We start from the raw sequence: 19,672 nt of genomic DNA on the forward strand, positions 1-19,672 counted from the left end.
AAAGCAAACCTGTCCTGCTATCCCTGCTTCAATCATATCTTACCTGCTGGAAATTTCACACTGGAAAAAGTCGAAATCTAGATAAGTCATTTTTTTCTTAAAATAAATGCATTTGTTCTTGAATTGAGGGGGTAAACGAGACATTTTGCCAATAGAACAAGACAATTTACATTTTAAAAGACACAGTTGCATTGTTTTATTTCAAGTACATATTATCTGACTATATCAGATAAACTACATCATTTACCTACTCAAATTAAGGGTTAAAACAGTTAATTTAAGACATTTTTACTTATTTCTAGATGGTTTTTCCAGTGCAGCTTTTGGTTTTAGTTTTATTTGAAGCTCCCAGAGCTGATTACTGTGTATTAAAGTCAGGAATTCACTGAAACAGAAACCGTCTCACAACACGAAGTAGGCTGAACCTTCTGAAGATGGAAACACACATCATGACCCAATCTAAAGAAATCATTAGCCTTAAAATGTTAAAGTGGTCTGCTGTACACTTAGCCTATTTTTCAGTTTTCCAGATTAAATTTTGAGATGACTTTATAAACAGAATAATGAAATGAATAAGCTAAATCTGAAATTATTGAATAAAAAAATTCACTATAATAAGCCCTGAATGTGTCTTTTTTTTAATATTAAGCTTATTGGTAAAACCTCATAAAAGTGGACATTTGTGAAACAGAAATGTCTATCAAATAAGAGCATTTTTACTGTTCTCAAATTGGGAAAATAATCTTTTGAAGAATAAGATGATCAGCTGGGTGCAAACAGGCCGATCCTCAGGATGCAAAAAATTGCTGAAGCTCCTCAGAAATTTAATCAGCACCCAGAACACAAGTGAGAAGTTCAGCATCCATTCTTTGCCTGCTTTGTGTGTCAACTGTCATGGCCGCTAGGCGACCGGGCGTACAGGCACCGAAAGCCGCAGAAGGCTGAACCTGTTTGAATCCATAGCCTAACTCTTCCTGCCTCCCTATTTTCACGGACTACCAAGGATCGAGTCCAGGTAGACCTGATCCTCGGACGATCCGGGCACTGAAATCCAACGCACCTATACTTTAGCGCCTGCACCGCATCATCAAATAGGAGGAGCTTCAGCTGCGTGAAGCTGAAACCCCACCAACATGAAACAAGCGCAGCAGATATACTGAATGGTTATTGCTTCTTTAGAGCAGGGTTGTGCATTTTAAATGGTCATTTGTAAAAGTGAAAAAATAAATAAATGAATAAAAAATAATAAATTAAATCATATGTTGCTTCAGAGATGTTAAAGATTAATTTTTAGGTCACCCAGAGGTCAAGTATCCCCCCATTAATCCAAATTATCCAGCCTACTTTTTCAAAGCTGCTTGATTTCTGCAGGTAAAACTATCGTTTCTGTTGATTTGTTTTTTCAGATACAATTATTTGTAATTACGGCCAATGACGTCACCGTCCCAGCAGATGTTAGCACTGCGCTTGTTTCCTAATATAAAGTTATTGCATAACATGGGATGTCATTCCTGAATAGAACAGTGAACATTTTTACCTTATTTAGTGGCTGGAATTATTGTTTAATGTTTAGTTAATCACAGGCCTCCTGGACCCTCTTCTTTGGACCTGCTGTTACCCCTGGTAACCCCATAGCATTTCCTGTCTAGGTATCGTTGTCTGTCTGTATTTCACAATAAAAGCTTGGGTGACACTTAACATCGCAGAGTAATGCATATAATCACCTTGGGGAGACCATCATTTTGTGGAAAAGCCCCAAAAGCTGTGAAAAATAGATCCAAACGGTTCATCCAGACGCAGCTCTGATTCGATGAGACTTCTTTTTAAATCTCCCCCCTCAGAAAGCCCTGATGCTGGGCAGGGGGCAGTGACAGACCGGGCTCTGTGCTGGAGGTAAGGGAGGATGATGAACAGTCATTCCAGGACTAAAGTAAGACTGCTTTTCTTAAATCCACCTGAATTCCTCTGCAGAGCATTCCTTATTTAAACCTTTTTTTAATATTATTTTCTCTGGGTGGCGAGGAGAACGTATGAGTTATTAAAAAAAAAAAATTCACAGTGAGCATCAGTCATCCTTCGACTCCAACTATGCCAACTTTGGTGTATGTGTGTCATTCAGAACAATATTTATGATGAGTTGAAAACACATAGTCTCATTCGTTTTTCTCCCCTCTGCTGCTAAAAAATCAATGGAAAAAGGCTGAAACTCTCATTGACTTTAGGTCGGTCTGGAGGGTTTTTAAGGAAAAGTATTAGTCCTACCATAATTCCGAAGACATTGTGTGGGTCCAGAGGTTTCAGTCTACAAACTGACCAAAAATGGTGACTCTAGCTATAAATATGCCGCCGTGAGGGCGAGTTTAAAATGTTTTTTGGTCTTAAAAAAATGGCTGCCTCACACTCTAGCATTTCAGTTGCTCCACTCTAGCAGGCTGGATTTTGCTAAAACTTTGTGGCGCTTGAGGTCTGATTGTACAAAAACCGTAGCAGTTATCAACATACCGTCTTCAGTTTTATACAGACAAAGGATTTATCTACAAACTGAGCTTTAAACTGTTTTTCTACATGAATGTATGCCGACACAGTGAAGCGCTGTTTTTTATACTTTTTTTTTTTACCTCTTCCCATTCATTTCCTATGGGATTTTTTTGCGACATTTTTGCTAATAATTCACAAACCTTCGGACTAATGAGAAAGTTATGTACAAGCACGCATCGCACCATTGGTCCCGACGCATGTGCCAACTTTGGGCCCGATCCGATTCTCTTAGGTGAAAAAAACTTGAGCCTCCAACCAGTTCCTGATTGGCTGCCATGTTTTAATTTCATAGAAAAGTTCAGAGCGATCCTACCGCTTCTCTCTCTCCATGCAATGCTGCTGTTTGACTCCCCAAGGACCCATGAAGGAAAGTGGGGACATTTTGAATGGCTACTACTGTAGAAAGTCACAAATTCAACAGCACAACGCGGCCTGTTTCCAGCAGGGACCACTTAAAGTCCATGAAAGGCAGGAAATAAAAGCTTTCCCTCTGACTTAATACACCATCCCTTCAAAATAAAGGTGTTTATGGAGTTACTTCTGCTTTTAATTGTTCAGACATGAGGAGAAAACAGCTGCACCCCCCCTGTAGAAAGTTCTGTTTGTGAAACGGTGAAAAATGTCCAAACCAACGAATTATCTCAGCTTCTCCTCTTCAGCTGGAATTTAATGATCTTGGAACAAAAAACTGTATTTTTTGGATGTAACCTCAAAGTTTTTTCCGAACAATGATCGCTGCTCAGATATTTTTACCCCAGAGCGCACCCCACCCCCACCCCCCCATGGGTTTTACTTTTTTTTTAAATAAGTAAAAAAAAAAGGAGAAAAGCATCTTCCTCTTCCTCTTTTCAAGTTTTAGAATGCACATAATTTTGCAAGTTTTAACTTTCCATCCACGTCCTCCAGCTTCTGTTATTTTCATGCTGGAGGTAAAACATATCTGGTTTAGGCGGCCGACAAATTAAGCGTTTTATTTTAGATATAGAAAAAGTGGTTCTTTTCTAATGATCTGGAGACATTTGGCTCTGACATTTTACCTTTTATTCAAACTTTTTTTCCTTTGTTAAACTGTTAAATAAATAAAATCTCTAAAAAAAAATGTAGCTTAAAAGTAAACTTATATTTTTGTATAATTGTTCAGTCATATTTAAAGCTGAATTTTCTGAATCCTGTAACAAAGAATAGATCCTTTAAAATCAAACAAAGCTAATGCTGTTTTATTATCTTATCTATATATTCAGCATATTATGCATTGAGCAACTATTCATGTCAAATTAATTTTAATAACGAGCATTGGTGATTATGCTGACCTTTTTTTAACTTGAACCATGAGGTTATATATTTTGGTTCCTCTGTTGAAATGTTCTACATTTCTGCTGCAGGATGTGAAGGACGGAAACTTTAATTAGTGCAAGTTAAAATTACTCAGTTCTTCCTTTTCCTCATAAGTGATGAAAGCCTTTTTTAAATCGTCTTTTTGCAGATATTCTCTAAATGTGATTTCCTACAAGCTTAAAGTAACGTACAAGGTTCAAACTAGTGTTGCACCGATACCGATACCAGTATCGGACGGGGCCCCGATACTGCCCTCAAATGGTGGTATCGGTATCGGCGAGTACCAACAAATAGGGCACCGATACCATTTTGAGAGCCATAAGTTTATTCAACTATTGTCACCCACTCCTGGTAGGCAATAAATTTTTTTTTTTTTTATTATCCAGTAGAACTTTTTATTAAAAAGTTCTACTGGATTCACTTTGTATTAGATTTTTTCCTGCTTCACAAAGGTAGGCAGCAGCTTGACAAAGCTATGATGGCAATTATTTTACATTATTAAGGTATCGGTATCGGCCGATACTGCACAGCCAGGTATCGGGTATCGTATCGGGGCCAAAAAATGGCATCGGCGCAACACTAGTTCAAACTATACATTGCTTTTTTATAACCAGTTCTGAAATAAATATGAGAATCAGAAGAAGCGAATTGGAGCAAACACTGCGCCTTATGTAACATTTTTCCATTCTTATAACTTTCTACCGTAAATCCTCTAATATAGGCCAGGGCCTTTATTTCAATCAGGTACTTCTTGGTCCAGGCCTTTATTGGAAGGAGGCCAGAATTAGAGGCAGGCCTCTGTTTCTATTTGATTAAAACAGACGACCAGTAGAACGAATAAAAACCAGATTTTGTGTCTCTTTGAACCTATAAAACACTAGGTTCATTTATTGAAAAAGTGCAGTTACCATAACGGCACACAGAACATTATTCAGACATCTTCCAGCAGCTGCAATTTTTCTGGACGACAATACGAAATAAAAAGACACAGAATGGAATATTGGCCAAACTGAAAAGTTTTTTTTTTTTTTTTATTAATGGAAACTGTTCTTTCATCACAGCAACATTTTATTTGAGGCAGGCTAAGGTGAAGTAGGCTACCAGTATCAGATATTTCAAGGGAAATTCAGAAAGACGAAGGCCAACGTAATTCTGTCATTTTAACACTGCCTGGTTACCACCAGACCTCCCGGTAGTCACATGTGGCTTTCAGATCAGAACGATTGTGTGGCTGGTTATACTCTTACAGCAGTGTGTCGCAGTGAGCTTGATGCAGACATTTTTGATTTATGCTCAATATTGAAGCGTGGTCTGTGCTACACGCTGTGGGTCTAGATACGGCCGAGGCGATGAGGAAGTGGGGGCGAGTTTAGTCCGACAATGGAGGGACATGAGGGCCAAAGAGAGCGGAGATCCAGGTGGAAAAAGGGTCCCAGCGTTCTCGCGCACCTCGATCTTCTAGATGGTCAAACTTCACGAGTTGTTTCCTACAATTTCGGTCATAAAAACAAAACAAGCCGACCTGCTATCTGTGGCACTGTCTGCGCTAAGGATGGTACTTCCCATGCTAATGGCTTGGATTGGTTAGCAAACATTGCCCCCCTGTGGTAGTTGTATGTTACTATCACAAGTTGTTATACGGCCTGTATACGAGTCCGGCCGGTATTTACCTCCGCCATTATTAGAGACACGGCCGCTAACGGAATACAGGCCAATATTAGAGGATTTACGGTATAAACGTTTCACGTCAAATTTAACAGACAGTCTTAACTTAATTCTTAACAGTAAACAACCGTAAATGATCTTAAAAGGATTGCTGAAGAGTCAATGAGTCGATGCAATCAGCTGGTTTTCCTTAGATAAAAAACTTTGAATCAATCTGACTGGATGATCTGGTTGAATTAGATCTATAAAGTTCCTGGAGGCATGTGCTGTGAATTGGTGCTATATAAATAAACTGAACTGAAAATGTAATTAAATTGATCCTCATTTACCTGATGCTGTCAATCTGCCTAAGTGACGCGTGTTCATGAGAAATGACATGATTACAGCCCCATTATTCCCTTATAATATATGTATAGTATAATATATTTATAATAAATATGTATAGATGGCTTGGAAGAAAAATTTTAAAGGTTCGCAGGTTGAGGTTCTGCTGACTGAGAGCTGAGAGGCTGAATTAAAGGACCAGTAAAGCCAAGCAGGTTGGTTGGACTGTTACAGAAGTAAAAATGAAAATAATATAAAAGAAAAATCATTTAATCTGAAAACAGACGATGAAAACTCCAGATGAGGCCAGAGGTTCAACATCTGCTTTAAATATTTCTGAGTTCACCATCAACCAACCAACGCTCTGCCTTTTACTTCCCACCCTCATCTGTACAGTCCATCTCCAGAGAGTCTCTCATCCCTTCATCTACTCTCCGTCTCTCAGACAGAAACATCCAGATGTGAACGGATGAATTCAGAGCCAAACTTCCACATTCAGTGTGAGAACAAAGCCAAGGAGCTGCTATGGAGGAAATGAAGGAAAGTCTGAGCGTTAGAGGAGCTTTGCTGAACAACCATCCATTTTCTGTTCCACATCTTATTTCTATAATAGATTGATCTCACATAGAGTCACTGACTGTTCTGTCTTTGGACCAACAAATGAAACCAGAGGTCTGCTGCATCAGCCAATAAAATGGCATCTAGAATTGTAGAGCTGCAGAATATAGAATGATGCAGCCTGATAAAATGGATGATTGCTTCTAAGGAACAACAGACGAGGTCATTTAGGGAGAAACAGCCAACTGATGGAACAAGACCAAGAAATGTTTTTGTACTTAAAAGAATATTAGAAATTGGAGAAAAATGGTGAATTTGACATTTTTCCTAAATCACAAAATTATGAATGATTCAAGAACAAAATTGTTGGAATGAATGCTTCTTGCATGAGGCCAATTATTTTGGAAGCAAATCGTTCCCGTATTTCAAATGAAAAAGCATTTTCAGAAATGCTTTTTCATTTGAAGAATGTGGCGGCATTATTTTAGCCTGATGTAGTCTGACTCAATTCTAGCCAGAATGAGTCTGATGTTGCTCCATAGAGCTGTGATTATGGGGCGTGTTTCGAACGAACCAGGAAAAAAAATGCCTCTGCACTCAATTGGATAGACCTACAACCAATAAGAGCAACGGAGTGCGTGACGTATGTTAAGCGACGCATAGTTGTTGTCAACAAAAATCAAAGCGTGCAGTTGCACGCCTAGAATAAGAAGATGAGCCTTGATCGCGTTTCTCTGTTCCTCTTTTAAAATTAATTTGCTGTCGATATCTTCTAGAACAGACCTAATAGCAGAATCTACTCACCTCAACTCTCCAGCGGCAGCCATTGTTGTTGTCACCCAAGCGCGCTTTGGTCACGTGGTTGATTACGTTACTGTTGATCATCTGTCCATCATCGTATAAAGCCCGCCCTGACAATTTGATTGGCCCGCCAGATATTGGGCGATCATACTCGCGCTACTGTTGAGCAATGCCAGACCGAACTTCCCGACCTCAAACGTTGTGGGCGGGACTAAGTTCGGAATGGCACCCAGGGTAGCATTGTTTGACTCATAAATTAAATTAGTAATCAATCATCCTATTTGCATTTTCTTCTTTAGGACTGCACCATTTATGCAATAATCAAAGAGAAAACACAGCAGACATTGCTTTGTCATTTTTGTGGTCTACCAGCAAAGCAATGTCCATAACTCAAAAACGAAAAAGCATTCTCAGCGGCGGGCGCAGCAGAGTGACATCAGCAGCCGCTATTCCTCAGGACCTTGCTGACCGGGCTACCCATCTTGTTCTCGGTTGAGGATGACACATACCACCCCAGGAGGGGGGAGAAAATAACATATATTTTTTAATATATATATATATATATATATACATATATATTTGTATATGTTTGTATATTTGGAGCGTGTAACAAAGTAATTTCCCTTTGGGATTATTAAAGTATGTCTGAGTCTGAATACTGGGTCCTCTGTTCTGAGTCGTGAGAAGACGGGGATGACGGCTGTAACGTCAAAAACGCACCATATGAACGTTTGTCATAAACGTCTGCAAACATAGTTCAGGAAATCCTTTTTCATAAACCAATCAGCATCTAAACATTCATTATATTTGTCCAGACAAGGTACATTTTAAATAATAAAGATCCATAACTTCTTGCTGCCGCACAGGAGGGGAGAGGAGGGGCGTTGGTGCAATTCTGAGGCTTAATTCCAGCAGGTCTGGGTCTATTGTCCTCCTCGGTCACTCAGAGGGTGACCAGTACAGCAAAGGTGATGTGATAGGATCTCTAATGTAGCTTGTAATAGATTGGCCAACAATGCTTCAGCCCAGGAGGCAGCTAGCGACTCAGTGGTCTCTGGGTTGGAACAGCCCACGGCACAGAAGGGAACGCTGGACACAGCTCCTCTGGCCAGGAAATAAAACCAGGTACTAACTTGGTTGATTGACAGGCAGAGATTTAACCAAACTCCTCATCCTTTGTGTCAGAACAGTCGTGTAACATGATGTCCAGCTGGAATTTCAGGTCTCTCTGTTGCATCGAGACTGAGGTCCAGGGGAAGAGAAAAAAAAAGGGTCTCATGGATTTAAAGAAGCCGTGGGGATCGCCTCAGGATGTGATGCCAGAGCGGCGGGCTGTAATCTGACCCCCTCAGTGAAAATGTGGTTCTAATCATAACAGAAGCAAAACCTCCCAGAGCAACATCACCAAAACAAAGAAATGATCTGCCGCAACTTTTTTTTCTGATCACTTTATTAGCAGTAAGGACACTATTTGTGGGTCTAGATCAGAAAGGAAGTAGCCTCGTGAGACCATCCTGATCCCGCGAGCTTTCAAGGTTTCACTCGCAGATCAGTCTGGAGACTCTCCGTTAAAGAAAATTTGGAGCCGTTCACCAAACGAACGTCCAATCAGCGTTGGCTTTGAGGCGGGTTGAGGTGTGACGCAACGAGAAGCGCGACAGTTCAGTCTAAAGAACATGGCGGCTTCAGCCGATGAAACTAGCGTTAGCGTGGCTATCGAGCAAGTTTTATGGGAATTACAGAGTATTTCTTGACTGAAAGAAGAGCAAAACACTGCTCTGGAGGCTTTTCTCAGAGGAAAAGATGTTTTTGCTCTTCTCCCGACTGGTTTCACCAAGAGTTTGATCTATCAATTGGCTCCTCTTCGTCGTCGCTCTGTTAGTACGTCATATGCTTCGTTGATCTGATCGGTTTATTTGGCCCGTCTATCACCAACATAGGCCAATCAGCTAACCAGTATTTTCACCCCTTGCCAAAATTACTTCAACGGAAGGTTTCCAGATGGATATGCGGAGCAAATCCATCTGGCGGAGTCAGGTTATCAGGAAGGGGGGGCAAGTTTGTGCGAAAACGGAGGAACATGAGGGCCAAAAAGAGCAGGTATCCAGGTGGAAAAAGGGTCCCAGCGTTCTCACGCACCTCGCTCTTCTAGCTGCTCCATCTTTATAAGTCGTTTTCCATAATGGCGGTCAGACAAACAAAACAAGCCGGTAAGGAACCAAACAGGAAATAGGCATAGTGTAGAGCGGATGTAGATTTGACCAATCAGAGGCCTTTCAAGTCAAACATTTTTTGCAGTGTAGAGTGATGTGTTAAAAATGTGTTTTATTCTAAATATAAAGTCATCTGTCAGAGCACACTGTTCCAAAAATGTTGAGATTCAAGCAAGCAGAAATGTGCAAACCTCAAACCAGCACTGCAAAAAAAAAAAAAAAAATCTCTCTTCCATATGTTAATCTTTAATTTCCTGTTAACACAAAAATGTTTTGTTGGGTTAATTTCTTTTATATTTAACCCACCAAACATTTTTTCAGTGTTTCCTGAAAATGGAACATGAAAAAATGTTCTGGTTCAGTGGAAAGGATATTTGGCAACCTGCCTAAACAAGCAATACTTGTTCTTTCTAATTGTTATGGACGAACAGTCAGCTTTAAAGTGTAAGAGCCTCAGATAGCCTCAGATTACGGGTTTCAAGCTGCTTTTCTTTACTTTTGAAAGACTTGGTCATGTCAGATGTTTGTTCACTCAAAGTGGAAACCTTTTAACGCTTGTTTGATTTTCTGAACAGGGAAGTGGGACAAATAAGGTCAACTTAAGACATGCAGCCTTGGCTGAAGGACAGATATTCACAAACTTCTGAATAATAATCCAGATAACAGGGAAATCCATGTGGATCAAAGGGATTAAGCATTATGTAAAATATCAACAGAAAGCAGGAGCTGATTGAGACACTTTGTTCAGGGAAGAATCAGATCCCAGCGATGGTAGCATGCACGCAAAGCCCGTTGGTTTCCACGGTTCCATCATAATCTGGGGCCAATCTGTTGTGCAATTATTAAAATAACTCCGGCTCTGTAGTGAAGAGGAAGACTTTCTCCCTGAGGATCGAATGTGAAATGGATGAAGAACTTCTCCTACTTCTCCTTTCTTAGGCTTTCAGAGGGAACTTTGTTTCTAATCCTGATTCCTGATTAAGGATTACATCTCTGCTGTGTATTAGAGCCGGGCTGCTGCTGTGACCCGGGGGCTGATCCACCCTCCCACACATCTCAGTGCCACACAAAGACACTCAGCACGATAGCTGTCAAACCATCATTTGAATACCTGTTTGAGCTTCCCTGCACACCATGCAAATGTGCCTGACATCTGCGGTGCCATTCAGGCGTGCATTCTTCCACCGAACCGCCCATTCCCACTGGATCTAAATTAAAACCCAGCTGGGAAACTGCATTTAAGCTTTGGTCTTCTTTCCACTAGAGGAACCAACAAGAAGCAGCGAAGTGAAGCTGAAAAAAAAGAAGAAAGGCAAAGCTGTGGTCTGTTCAGCCAGTGAAACCAAAAGGCACGCCTGACGTGTTGCTTGTTCCTCTTTGCACCAGCTCAGATGCGCACAGCTCAAACTTCCTCCTTTGAGTCCAGTGCGCCGCCGCTCCGCCGCCCTGTTCACATCTGCAGCCTGACCGGCAGGATTAGGGAGGAATGGAAGCTCCGAACCAGGAATGAGGAATGTTCTTAACGCAGCCGTCTGAGTCCACAAGTTCATCCACCTGAGCAAAGGCAGCCGTGACCCCAAGTGACTGATCCAACAAGGTAAGGCTGACCTGGACTGAGTGAGTGGATGGAGAAAAACAGGAAGCTAAAGGGAACAGCAGACTGAGAGCCTCTACTAGAAGAATTTTTGACATTTAAGACAAAATAAAAGTTGTTTGAACTGAGAGAACAGAAGGTTTCCTTCATGAGAAAAAGAGGAACTAAAGATGAAGGCAGCCATCGCCTCCAGAAGTTACAGCACACAAATGAGATGTAAACTTTTATGATCTGATAGGAGACAGCAACACGAGCGCTGCTGATAATGACAAATATAATAAAGCAAGGGGGGGGCTCTCCACATCTGACTTAGAGCTCAGCTGCATGTAGCAGTTATTTTTAGATGCAGACAAAACTAGAAACCACTCCAGTTTCAGTTCTGTTTTCTCACTGGGAGGCTGTTCTCACTTTACATTTTAATCCTTTTAAAAGCAGAGACATGGGGGGGGGGGTCGCTGGATCTTTGTTTTAATGAACAGAAGAAAAATCCGGGAGGGAAACAGCTGCAGAGAAACCAGGATTACATCAGAGCTGCTTCTTGCATTAAAGCTGGAACTTCAACCCTGTGTTTCCCCCGATGTCTCAAACTGAACATCAGAAAAGTGCAAATGATGCAAGAAGTTAACCTGAATGTTTAACCTGAACCTGAAAAACGATAATATGTTAAACACATATTATCATCATTATGGATTATTATATTTGTAATGCTGTATGAGTTCCTGACCTTCATTATGGGGCGGCCTAATAATGACTTCCTACCCCCCGGAAAAAAAAGATCTTGCACTGTCAGGGGGGGGGGGATCCACTTCCCATCTGCAAAGAAGAACCAGAGAAACTTCTGCTTCAGCTGAGAGTCTTTTATATTTAGACGTGAGCATCGCAAACATTTCCTTTGGTTTATAAAGACTCTTTGAGATTGAAAGTGGGCGACAAACAACGCTAGATCGGTAACCCATGGTTACGCTAATATAATATCAATAATTCAAGTTTCTGCCTTTTTTATATAGAGGTCAATGTCAGCTGAATTTGAAGCCCATGGGTCAGTTAAAAACAGTGGTTTAATCTGCAGCTCTGCCCCTCCCTCACCTGTTGCTAAGCACTGCCGGTCAGCTGACTGACAGAAGGCGACTTCTTTTTAACTTCACCTACAAAAACATCAACTCAAGTATTTGGAAATGTTTCCAGCTGTAAAAATGATTGCATCACATAGAAAGAGAAGTTAAAGCGCCCATTGGTTGAAGTTTCAGTCTGCAGCCATAAAAGAGCCGACAGCAAAACTGATGAAAGTTTTTTGAAAATGAAATAAATTCATTAAGCTATAAAAGTCATATTTTCCTGAAACTGTTTCTGTTTGGATTTTAGTGGTTTAGCAGCTTTTTGAAGTAATGTGCAGAAATGTGATATTTGAATAAATCTGATGTTTTAAATATTGAATTTCTGCATAGAATTAGAAAAACATCCATTAGCTTCAGTTATGGAATGCGAGTTATTATGATTATGGTAAAGAAGCTAGCCTTTGGTGCCTTTGGTGCCTTTGGTGCCTTTGGTGCCTTTGGTGCAGGTGTCCCATCGCGATTGGTCAGACGTGACCCTTAAAACAATGTTGGGGGGTTACATTGTTCTGAGATGGTAAATCATTTATCACGATTCATGCAAACTCTTAAGGAAATAAAAATAACCTAATTAATTAACATAAATATTATAACTTTCACATCGGGAAGGTCTTAACCAAGTTTCAGGAAAGTTTTAGAAAAGTCGCCCAGACCTGAAGGCAGCTCATCAAACGAGACACGATGGACGGTTTTTAGCTCATGATTGAAAAAAAAAAAAAAAAGACTTTCTGAGGCTTGGAGAATCTGAAAAAGACGCTGAGGTGCAGAAACTTGGAGATAAAAAAAAGGCTTTTCCTGTTGATCAGAGGCTAAATCAAAAAGGCTTCCTCGCTCACTCAGCTGATGGTAATGATATTGTTGTGGCCTGAGGCAAAAGGAAAAAGGTACAAGCTGGCACCTCATTAACGCTCCAAAACATCTCCATCTGGGCCAAACTTCTCCACTAAAATCATCAGCGCTCTGCTGAAACAGCCTGAAGGCAGGATGGGAGGCCAGATTCTCCACTATGTGAACACAGCAGCTGCAGGGATCAGGGAAAAGGTCATTTTTGGGATTAAATGATTAATAATTAAGGTTAAAACTGTTCCATAAGGGAGGGTTTTCTTTTGCGTTGTGATTTTGGAACAATAAAGGGATTTTCTATTCTATTCTAGTCTATTCTATTCTGTTCTATGATGAGGAAAACAGACTAAATCGGGATTACCTGTGGTTATCACGGCAATCCATCTGATGAACCACATTAATGGCCTACAAAACGACATGCAGAGCCGCTTTCTGCAGCGTTGCATGCATGGCAACTGCAGCATTGCATGGATAGCAGCTGCAGCGTTGCATGGATAGCAGCTGCAGCGTTGCATGGATAGCAGCTGCAGCGTTGCATGGATAGCAGCTGCAGCGTTGCATGGATAGCAGCTGCAGCGTTGCATGGATAGCAGCTGCAGTGTAGCATGGATGGCAGCTGCAGCGTTGCATGGATAGCAGCTGCAGCGTTGCATGGATAGCAGCTGCAGCGTTGCATGGATAGCAGCTGCAGCGTTGCATGGATGGCAGCTGCAGCGTTGCATGGATGGCAGCTGCAGCGTTGCATGGATGGCAGCTGCAGCGGTGCATGGATGGCAGCTGCAGCGTTGCATGGATAGCAGCTGCAGCGTTGCATGGATGGCAGCTTCAGCGTTGCATGGATGGCAGCTGCAGCGTTGCATTGATTGCAGCTGCAGCGGTGCATGGATGGCAGCTGCAGCGTTACATGGATGGCAGCTGCAGCGTTGCATGGATAGCAGCTGCAGCGTTGCATGGATGGCAGCTGCAGCGTTGCATGGATAGCAGCTGCAGCATAGCATGGATAGCAGTTTCAGCGTAGCATGAATAGCAGCTGCAGCGTTGCATGGATGGCAGCTGCAGCGTAGCATGGATAGCAGTTTCAGCGTAGCATGGATAGCAGCTGCAGCGTAGCATGGATAGCAGCTGCAGCGTAGCATGGATAGCAGCTGCAGCGTAGCATGGATAGCAGCTGCAGCGTAGCATGGATAGCAGTTTCAGCGTAGCATGGATAGCAGCTGCAGCGTAGCATGGATAGCAGCTGCAGCGTAGCATGGATAGCAGTTTCAGCGTAGCATGGATAGCAGCTGCAGCGTAGCATGGATAGCAGCTGCAGCGTAGCATGGATAGCAGCTGCAGCGTAGCATGGATAGCAGCTGCAGCGTAGCATGGATAGCAGCTGCAGCGTAGCATGGATAGCAGTTTCAGCGTAGCATGGATAGCAGCTGCAGCGTAGCATGGATAGCAGCTGCAGCGTAGCATGGATAGCAGCTGCAGCGTAGCATGGATAGCAGTTTCAGCGTAGCATGGATAGCAGCTGCAGCGTAGCATGGATAGCAGTTTCAGCGTAGCATGGATAGCAGTTTCAGCGTAGCATGGATAGCAGCTGCAGCGTTGCATGGATGGCAGCTGACCTACTGAGACACTTTTTGTTTCCTTTAATAACAGTGAAACCTGTTTGGACTGAATGTATCCGATTCTCCAGTACTTTGGCAAATTAACGAGTCATCTTACATGACTTAAGACCAAACATGATTTTAGACCAAAAGATTTAATATTTTAATGGTCCTGAATCCGCCTTTCCTAATAAAGCTTTCGTTAGACCATTAGTGGAGCAGCAGACCTTTATCGATGCGGAGAACCTGCGTTCTGCAGAAATGATCCCTTTTAGCTCTGAGCTTTTGTCAACCGACAAAACGAATTCTGTGCACATTTGTAGCAGCACCTTCAGTCCCCCAGGTATACCCAGGTTGGTGCGTTCTCTGTGCGATTCCAGGAGAAAACAATGAAACTCCTGCTTAGTTCTTCGCTTTTCCAGTCATCCTGACCAGTCAGAGCTTTTTAAACATCATCACCAGCGCGTCGACACACTGATAAGCTGATCAGTGCTTCTCTTTGCATCACAGAGAAAATTATTTTCTGATTTCTAACCAGGATCCATGACATCATTCCCACTCAGAGCTTCTGATGCAATAAAATAAAGAAATAACATTACTGTTATTAAATGAGCTCACCTGCTTTATTCTTCTCACTTTATGTTTTATTTCAAGCACCAAAGCATCTATTGGACAATGCTTCAGGAAATAATATCAATGCAGCTGAGTTGTGTACTGTATGAATGATTTAATCCGACATTCATCTACACTACAGGAACCGATCAATTAGATAATCAGAATCCCCTCTTGGTTTTAAGTATATTAATGGTTTCCTGTATCTGAACAGAGATGGTTTGATGCTGAGAGTTTAACGCTGTAAAAATGTGGGAGCTTGTTGTGACCCAGAAAGCCTCCATCTTTCTCCGTCCTGCTTTAGAGAAGGTTGCGGCCGCCCTGATCGGCCGATTGCAGGAGTTTATCAGGAGATTAAGGGAAAAAAGCAGTTTAAAGTGGGAGTGTTGGATGATGATTAACCTTCAAGGAACAAAAGTTTGTATATATGTAATATATGTAATGTTTGTATCTTTGTCTTTTCCCTGGTTTGTTTCTATTCCAGGATCCTTACAGTCAAACCATCCGTTTGCTTTAGTTTAGTCACTCAAGAAAAGCTCAGTCACTTCATTGGATTATTTTAGTTACATTCAACTTATCAGCTTCTCAATGCTGGCTTTTTTTCATCATCATATATTTCTCCACCAGCGTGCCGTTACAGCCTGCTGTTACAGCCTTCTGTTACAGCCTTCTGTTACAGCTTGCTGTTACAGCCTGCTGTTACAGCCTGCATGTTACAGCCTTCTGTTACAGCCTTCTGTTACAGCCTGCTGTTACAGTCTGCGGTTACAGCCTGCTGTTACAGCCTGCTGTTACAGCCTTCTGTTACAGCCTTCTGTTACAGCCTGCTGTTACAGCCTTCATGTTACAGCCTTCTGTTACAGCCTTCTGTTACAGCCTGCTGTTACAGTCTGCGGTTACAGCCTGCTGTTACAGCCTGCTGTTACAGCCTACTGTTACAGTCTGCGGTTACAGCCTGCTGTTACAGCCTGCATGTTACAGCCTTCTGTTACAGCCTTCTGTTACAGTCTGCGGTTACGGCCTGCTGTTACAGCCTGCTGTTGCAGCCTGCATGTTACAGCCTTCTGTTACAGCCTGCTGTTACGGTCTGCGGTTACGGCCTGCTGTTACAGCCTGCTGTTACAGTCTGCATGTTACAGCCCTCTGTTACAGCCTGCTGTTACAGTCTTCTGTTACGACCTGCTGTTACAGCCTGCTGTTACAGTCTGCATGTTACAGCCTTCTGTTACAGCCTGCTGTTACAGTATGCATGTTACAGCCTTCTGTTACAGCCTGCTGTTACAGCCTGCTGTTACAGCCTTCTGTTACAGCCTTCTGTTACAGCCTGCTGTTACAGCCTTCATGTTACAGCCTTCTGTTACAGCCTTCTGTTACAGCCTGCTGTTACAGTCTGTGGTTACAGCCTGCTGTTACAGCCTGCTGTTACAGCCTACTGTTACAGTCTGCGGTTACAGCCTGCTGTTACAGCCTGCATGTTACAGCCTTCTGTTACAGCCTGCTGTTACAGCCTGCTGTTACAGTCTGCGGTTACAGCCTGCTGTTACAGCCTGCATGTTACAGCCTTCTGTTACAGCCTGCTGTTACAGTCTGCGGTTACAGCCTGCTGTTACAGCCTGCTGTTACAGCCTTCATGTTACAGCCTTCTGTTACAGCCTTCTGTTACAGCCTGCTGTTACAGTCTGCGGTTACAGCCTGCTGTTACAGCCTGCTGTTACAGCCTACTGTTACAGTCTGCGGTTACAGCCTGCTGTTACAGCCTGCATGTTACAGCCTTCTGTTACAGCCTGCTGTTACAGTCTGCGGTTACAGCCTGCTGTTACAGCCTGCATGTTACAGCCTTCTGTTACAGCCTTCTGTTATAGCCTGCTGTTACAGTCTTCTGTTACAGCCTGCTGTTACAGCCTTCTGTTACAGCCTTCTGTTACAGTCTGCGGTTACGGCCTGCTGTTACAGCCTGCTGTTGCAGCCTGCATGTTACAGCCTTCTGTTACAGCCTGCTGTTACGGTCTGCGGTTACGGCCTGCTGTTACAGCCTGCTGTTACAGTCTGCATGTTACAGCCCTCTGTTACAGCCTGCTGTTACAGTCTTCTGTTACGACCTGCTGTTACGGCCTGCTGTTACAGCCTGCTGTTACAGTCTGCATGTTACAGCCTTCTGTTACAGCCTGCTGTTACAGTATGCATGTTACAGCCTTCTGTTACAGCCTGCTGTTACAGCCTGCTGTTACAGCCTTCTGTTACAGCCTTCTGTTACAGTCTTGTGTTACGACCTGCTGTTACAGCCTGCTGTTACAGTCTGCATGTTACAGCCTTCTGTTACAGCCTGCTGTTACAGCCTGCATGTTACAGCCTGCTGTTACAGCCTGCTGTTATGGCCTGCTGTTACAGTCTGCTGTTACAACCTGCTGTTACACTGTTACAGTTACAATATCACTATTACAGCCTGCTGTTACAGGCTGGTTTTGGTTTCTCATGGTTTCAGATCTACGTAGCATTTCAACACTTCTGCAAACTTTCTGCCAGCAGAGAAATAGAAGAGACAGGATAGGGAGGGTTAGGGTTACTGGGAAATCAAAGCAGACGGAGTAGGATGAACTGAGGCAGAGTTCCTGATGTGGACCCCAGAACACCTGTAATGAGCTTTCAGACTAAGCAGGGAGCGATAACTTCTATTTAAACACTGAAACAGGCAGATTTCCAACCTTTAGCTGCAGGAATCTTCACTGTTTTCTAAAACCTCCTGAGTTTGAGCAGCTATTCCTCATGATGTGGAATATTTTTAACAACTTTAATTAAAGTTTTCAGTTTTTACTCCATTTTTATGATAATTGGAAGCGTAGGATGACATCCAGGCTGGGATTAGGCAGTAACCGGGTCATTAATGGTTAACGGCGAGTGGCCTGCTTCCTTTCAGCTCTGAAGCTCAGGACTGCATTGTGTTTTAACGAACAGGTATTTTCTTTACAGACTTTCATAATGAATCTTCCAGAGAAGGTGTAAAATTCACAGAGGCCTGGAGTTTGGTTTTATCTGATGAACTGAATACAGCGTTATATCACAGTAATAAAGCATCTCTGCCACACAGAGGCGGTTCTAGACCAGATGTACCGGGGGCCCAGGGGGGGACCAGCATGTCTACATGGGCGACAGAAATGCATAAAATAAAAACAGGAAACGGGATTCAAATATATTAAAAGGGCTGCATGAAGTGAAATTTCTATTAAATAAGTTTAATTAAAATTATATGACTTATTAGGTTAATATACATTCAGAATTTAGGAATTTTACATATTTTTGACTTTAAGTTAAAATAATTGTTTGCTGTAAAATGTGAATTAAAAATTAGAGTATTCTTTAAATTTGTTTTGAAAAAACATTCAGGAGATGGAAACTGGGATCCTCTCTCCATTCCGCTGAAGCTATCACCTTATTGTTTTTAAACAATTAGTAAAACTGAATTTTTAAAGAAAGAAAATAAAAACCAGTAACCATGTCTGTTCCAGTGCAGATCATCATTAGTATTATTTCAGGGGCCATAACAGGGGTACCGGCCCCCGTTGGCCCCTGTCTAGAACCACTCATGCTGCCACAGAAATATTTAATGATGTTGAAAATGTATTTAAAGAGAAAACCCATTAAATAAAACAGTTTGATTTTATTTAAGTTTCTGATCTCGTGTGTTTTTATGCTAATTGTTAATTAATTATCAATATTTTAAATGATCAGTTTTGTTTCCTGTGACCTCAGTGATCCCAGTGAAACCAGCAGTCAGTCAGTGATCCCAGTGAAACCAGCAGTCAGTCCGTATGAGTGGAAGCAGCTGTTTCCAGATGTGTGTCCAAAGGGTAGAAAAACATTTCTCTGTAAATATCAGCTGTTTGCTATCATTTATATTTTAATCTCAGGTTTTCCCTAGCTATCATTCAGGTGGTTGGATTATTTTAGGTTCTGCTGGTTCTGCTGCCGAGCGCCGCCATCGTTGAATAAGTCAACGTTAATAAGTTCTATTCAGGGATGCAGAAGATGAAAGGTTTGATCTATCAGCTTAAAGTCTCTGCCTGCAGAGCGATCAGCGAAGCTGATTGGTTTGAAAAGCAAAGGTGAAGGAACTAGACGAAGCACCAGAACTGAAACCTCATCTGTCAGCTCCTTTCTACCCATGTAATCAAAAGTTCGGTTCTGGTTCTATAGAAGAACTGATTCTTCTGCAGCCGGAAGACGCAACATAACTTCTCTGTAAAAATCCCACCTTAAAATCTTTAATCCAGGTTTAATCTGGAGTTTAATGGAAGACTGGATTCTGGGGAAATGATAAAAATCAATTAATCATTTTATTTATTTCAACATCAAAGCAAAACGTTCAGATGTGACCAGCTTTAAATAAATGCCGCTGATCTGTGGTCAGTACCTGCAGAGCTGCACGAAGCAGGAGGACTTCTTCTCTTTACTGGAAGAAATCAAAAGACAAATGCTGTTTAGGGGAAA

Source organism: Cyprinodon tularosa, unplaced genomic scaffold (genome assembly GCF_016077235.1).
Source record: "Cyprinodon tularosa strain WSP-4 unplaced genomic scaffold, ASM1607723v1 ctg835, whole genome shotgun sequence".
Classification (NCBI taxonomy): domain Eukaryota; kingdom Metazoa; phylum Chordata; class Actinopteri; order Cyprinodontiformes; family Cyprinodontidae; genus Cyprinodon; species Cyprinodon tularosa.